This window comes from Ranitomeya imitator, chromosome 6, assembly GCF_032444005.1.
Source record: "Ranitomeya imitator isolate aRanImi1 chromosome 6, aRanImi1.pri, whole genome shotgun sequence".
In the NCBI taxonomy this organism is placed as follows: domain Eukaryota; kingdom Metazoa; phylum Chordata; class Amphibia; order Anura; family Dendrobatidae; genus Ranitomeya; species Ranitomeya imitator.
Window position 1 is genome coordinate 99,313,553 of NC_091287.1, and position 5,624 is coordinate 99,319,176.

At 40.1% G+C, this 5,624-nt stretch overlaps 1 long non-coding RNA gene across 1 annotated transcript; it reads right to left on the reverse strand.

The window, feature by feature from the left end:
• Positions 1 to 267: 267 nt before the first annotated feature.
• On the reverse strand, positions 268 to 1,266 carry LOC138643587 (uncharacterized). The gene is made up of 3 exons (XR_011314198.1): positions 1,184 to 1,266; positions 948 to 1,028; positions 268 to 791 (listed from the first exon to the last, which is right to left on the reverse strand). It is a non-coding gene; the product is annotated as an uncharacterized lncRNA (long non-coding RNA).
• Between the last annotated feature and the right edge of the window lie 4,358 nt (positions 1,267 to 5,624).

The window sequence follows — 5,624 nt, forward strand, 5'->3', positions numbered from 1 at the left end:
TGACAAAATGGACAATTGGTGGAGAAAGGGTAAACTTGATGGGCCTAGGTCTTTTTTCAACTATGTAGCTATGACATCACACAAAAGAGGAGCCGGACAGAGCTTGATCCCAGAGAAGATGGCAGTAGGGAAGTGTATTACCGCACCACACTACAGTACATACACGTTTAGTGAAAAAACAAAACTTCATGAGGGTGCTTCGAACATGTACGACGTACAGTATTGGTATGCCATATATTTCAGAAATATTCTATAACAAAGCAACATTAATTAATTCAGAATTTATTTTTTTACATTTAGGAATTGCATGGAAGTAAGATTTGATGTGCTTAAAGGGGCCTTCATCTTCTGCAGATGCTTTTTGCTGGTCAGAAGGCCACAAGTAGATGATAGAAATATTTCCGCACGGGTATTATTTCTTACGTGTATTTGTGCGCCATCATATTCCACAGAAAATTCCCTATCAGTATGTCTTTGGAGTGTGGGAGGAAACCGGAGAACCCGGAGGAAACCCACGCAAACACTGGGAGAACATACAAACTCCATGCAGATGTTTTCCTTAGTGACATTTAAACCCAGGATCCCAGTGCTGCAAAGCAACAGTGCTGACCACTGAGCCACAGTGCTGCCCAAGTACAGCTTTGATGATGGACTTGCTGTACTTTCTTCAGGGCACTAGATGTATATGGTACCCTAATGACAGATTGGAAAAATGCATCGTTTTCTGATGCTGTGAGCAGCCCTGGATAGTCCACGCCGACAGGATGATATAATCCGTCGGAAGATGGAACCTATGAGAGAAGATATAAAACTAAAGTAAGTAATAGGATGATCATTGTCAGACATCATACATGTGACAATCCCACCACTGACAGATAACATCTTCTCCACATGAATTATTCTCACTGGCCAACATCAAACAACATTGACCTTATTATCACACTTACGTCTTCTAGGTTCTCGCTCTTCTACTATTTTGGCATTTTTCTCTCCTGCCAGTTTTATTGCAGACTTAGTTTTCTTCTCAACTAAAAATTCATATAAAAAAACAAAAAAAAAACAAGTCAATGATCATTGTCAGTCATCATACATGTGGCATTCGTACCACTGGGAGTTAACATCTGCTCATGAATAATTCTCAATCTCCGACATCATACAACATAGGCCTTATTGTCACACTTACTTCTGCTAGGTTCTGTCTCTGCTACTATATCTGGGTCTTGATCTTCTCCCAGTTTTAATGCAGTTGTATTATTTGTCTCAACTGGAAATTTATGTAAAAAAGTCAGAAAAACAAGTTAATAATTTTTGTTATTTTGTTAGTCATAGATGTGAAAATCACACCATTGACATATAGACATGAGCGCGTGTGCTCGTTACTCGAGTTTTCCGAGCATGCTCCAGTGTTCTCCGATTATTTTGGGCATGCTCAGAAATTCAAATTTAGTCCCCGCAGCTGCATGATTTGCGGCTGCTAAACAGCCTGAATACATGTGGGGATTGTCTTTTTTTAGGAAATCCCCACATGTATTCAGGCTGTCTAGCAGTCACAAATCATGCAGCTGCGGGGACTAAAACTTAATTTCCGAGCACGCCCAAAATATTCGGAGAACACCTGAGCATGCTTGGAAAACTCGAGTACGAGCACACTCGCTCATCACTACATATAATATATCCTCCTCGTGAATTAATCTCAGTCGCTAACATCAGACAACATAGACCTTATTGTCACACTTACCTCTGCTAGTTTCTGTCTCTGCTACTATTTCTGGGTCTTGCTCTTCTCCCAGTTTTAATGCAGATGTATTTTTCGTCTCAACTGGAAATTCATATAAAAAAGTAAGAAAAACAAGTCAATAATTATTGTTAGTCATGGATGTGAAAATCCCACCATTGACATGTAATATATCCTCCTCGTGAATTATTCTCAGTCGCCAACATCAGACAACATACAGTAGACCTCATTGTCACACTTACCTCTGCTAGGTTCTGTCTCTGCTACTATTTCTGAGTTTTGCTCTACTCCCAGTTTTAATGCAGATGTATTGTTCATCTCAACTGGAAATGTATATAAAAAAGTAAGAAAAACAAGTCAATAATCATTGTTAGTCATAGATGAGAAAATCCCACCAGTGACATGTAATATATCCTCCTCGTGAATTATTCTCTGTCGCTAACATCAGACAACATAGAGCTTATTGTCACACTTACCACTGCTAGGTTCTGTCTCTGCTACTATTTCTGGGTCTTGCTCTTCTCCCAGTTTTAATGCAGATGTATTTTTCTTCTCAACTGGAAATTCATATAAAAAAGTGAGAAAAACAAGTCAATGATCATTGTTAGTAATAGATGTGAAAATCCCACCATTGACGTATAGTGATGAGCAAGTGTGCTCGTTACTCTAGTTTTCCGAGCATGCTTGGGTGTTCTCTGAGTATTTTTGGCGTGCTCAGAAATTATATTTTAGTCACTGCAGCTGCATGATTTGCGACTGCTAGATAGCCCGAATACATGTGGGGAGTGCCCGTTTTTTTGGAAATCTCCACATGTATTCAGGCTGTCTAGCAGTCTCAAATCATGCAGCTGCGGAGACTAAAACTTAATTTCAGAGCACGCCCAAACTACTCAGAGAACACCCGAGCATGTTTGGAAAACTTGAGTAACGAGCACACTTGCTCATCACTAATTATATATCAATACATGGGGAAGGGCCAAAGAGTGCCGGCGCATGTGCACTACAGTATATGGATCTGCCTTCAGCAGGGCAGAGGAAAGTGTTTCTGCGCAGGAACGTAATGGGGGAATACTGTGTGGATGACATAGGACGCATCAACCACATGAAGCAGAGAAGGAGAACGGCATCGCAAGAAGAGAGGAGGCTCTGGATCAAGAACAGTAACGCCCATCAGTCCGGACTGCACCATCAGTGAGTATAATAAAATGTCTTTTTTGTTTTTTGAAGAACAGCTTGGAGACTTAGATACAGAAATTCCAGAATGCTATAACACGGAGCTGAAAGGTGGTGTTCTTATGTTATAGGTTTCTGCCGACTTCAACTCAAAAATATTTCACAAATCCATTCATTCCTGAACCAAGAATCTGCAAAAACCCTAGTCCATGCCCTCATCATCTCTCGCCTTGACTACTGTAACCTCCTACTATGTGGCCTCCCATCGAACACTCTCGCACCCCTCCAATCTATTCTAAACTCTGCTGCCCAACTAATCCACCTGTCCCCCCGCTATTCCCCAGCTTCTCCCCTCTGTCAATACCTTCACTGGCTCCCCATTGCCCAGAGACTCCAGTACAAAACCCTAACCATGACATACAAAGCCATCCACAACCTGTCTCCTCCATACATCTGTGACCTCGTCTCCCGGTACTTTCCTGCACGCAACCTCCGATCCTCACAAGATCTCCTTCTCTATTCCCCTCTTATCTCCTCTTCCAACAAGCGCATACAAGATTTCTCTCGCGCATCACCCCTACTCTGGAACTCTCTACCACAACATATCAGACTCTCACCTACCATAGAAACCTTCAAAAAGAGCCTGAAGACCCACCTCTTCCAGCAAGCCTACAATGTGCAGTAACCACAGATCGACCAAACCGCTGCATGACCAGCTCTACCCTCGCCTACTGTATTCTCACCCATCCCTTGTAGATTGTGAGCCTTCGCGGGCAGGGTCCTCTCTCCTCCTGTACCAGTTATGACTTGTATTGTTTAAGATTATTGTACTTGTTTTTATTATGTATAACCCTCCTCACATGTAAAGCGCCATGGAATAAATGGCGCTATAACAATAAATAATAATAATAGGGGAAAAATCTGGTGACATGTTCCCTTCAATATGACATTAGTTGCAGCAGTGTTATCATATAATCATTACCTAAAACATCTGTGTCACATTAAGAGTACATATAGGGTTAGTTTGGGGCTTGATCAAGCCATGGGCACAGTATTTGTGATCAGTATCAGGCACCAGACTGCATGGCCTCTTATACCTTTTAATGCACAGAACAAAAGAGTGAAAATTTTGTACATTAAAGTGTTGGATTGTTGTTTATTTTAAAGGCACAAAAAAGCAGTGATTTTCTGAGCCCTCATGTAACATTTACATTACACCTATTGGTCAGTGGCGACATCAAGATGTCCTATAGACCTGCACATACCTGACAATATGGGAGATGGTGACTTGTTGTTTTCAGCAGTTAAATACTCACTATCACCATTATTTGTAGTAGGAGATTCTTTCTGCCTGTTTGGTAGAAGAAAAATATATAAATTACAAGTAAAAGCAATTAAAAGTAAAAAGACTCCTTTCTGTATGGGCAGTTAAGACACTTGGACAAAATGGAGGGGATACCTTGCACAGGACTGCCTTCTATCAGCAAGAATGAAGAATAACTAGTAATAAAGGGCTTTAATGAAATGGAAATTAAAGGCTGGTCACAATTATCAACTGTTATCACCAGCGTTATCACAAGCCAGACCCTACAGTGATGATCAATCATGGGGTGGTGGGTTCTGGATGTAGTATTGTGTCATGTGCGTCTTGTATTTGGTATTCTGAGGATATGTCAGTACTATACCCCATAATAATAATAATCTACTCACACGTCTGAGTATTTTGTGCTGGTCTCTAGAGAAGAATCTGGAGATGGCTCATGATCTTCATTGCTCATCATCCTGGTATTGGTGGCATATAGCTAAAATACACAGAGTAAAATCAAATATATATATATGTAGTATTTTAACCCCTTCACGCCGCGGCCCTTTTTCGTTTTTGCGTTTTCGTTTTTTGCTCCCCTCCTTCCCAGAGCCATAGCTGTTTTATTTTTCCGTCAATATGGTAATGTGAGGGCTTATTTTTTCCAGGATGAGTTGTACTTTTGAACAATACCATTGGTTTTACCATGTCTTGTACTAGAAAATGGGAAAAAAATTGCAAGTGTGGTGAAATTGCAAAAAAAGTGCAGTCCCACACTTGTTTTTTGTTTGGCTTTTTTTGCTAGGTTCACTAAATGCTAAAACTGACCTGATATTATGATTCTCCAGGTCGTTACGAGTTCATAAACACCTAACATGTCTAGGCTATTTTTTATCTTAGTGGTGAAAAAAATTCTAAACTTTCCTAAAAAAAAAAAAAAAGAGCCACTTTCCGATACCCATAGCGTCTCCATTTTTCGTGATCTGGGGTTAAGTGAGGGCTTATTTTTTGCGTACCAAGCTGATGTTTTTAATGATACCACTTTTGTGCAGATATGTTCTTTTGATCGCCCGTTATTGCATTTTTATGAAATGTCGCGGTGACCAAAAAAACTTAATTCTGACGTTTCAAATTTTTTTCTCGCTACGCTGTTTAGCGATCAGGTTATTGCTTTTTTTTAAATTGATAGATCGGGCGATTCTGAATGCGGTGAAACCAAATATGTGTAGGTTTGATTTTTTTTTTATTGTTTTATTTTGGATGGGGCGAAAGGGAGGTGATTTAAACTTTTATATATTTTTTTTATATTTTTAAAAACATTTTTTAAAAACTTTTGCCATGCTTCAATAGCCTCCATGGGAGGCTAGAAGCTGGCACAGCTCGATCGGCTCAGCTACATAGCAGCGATCATCA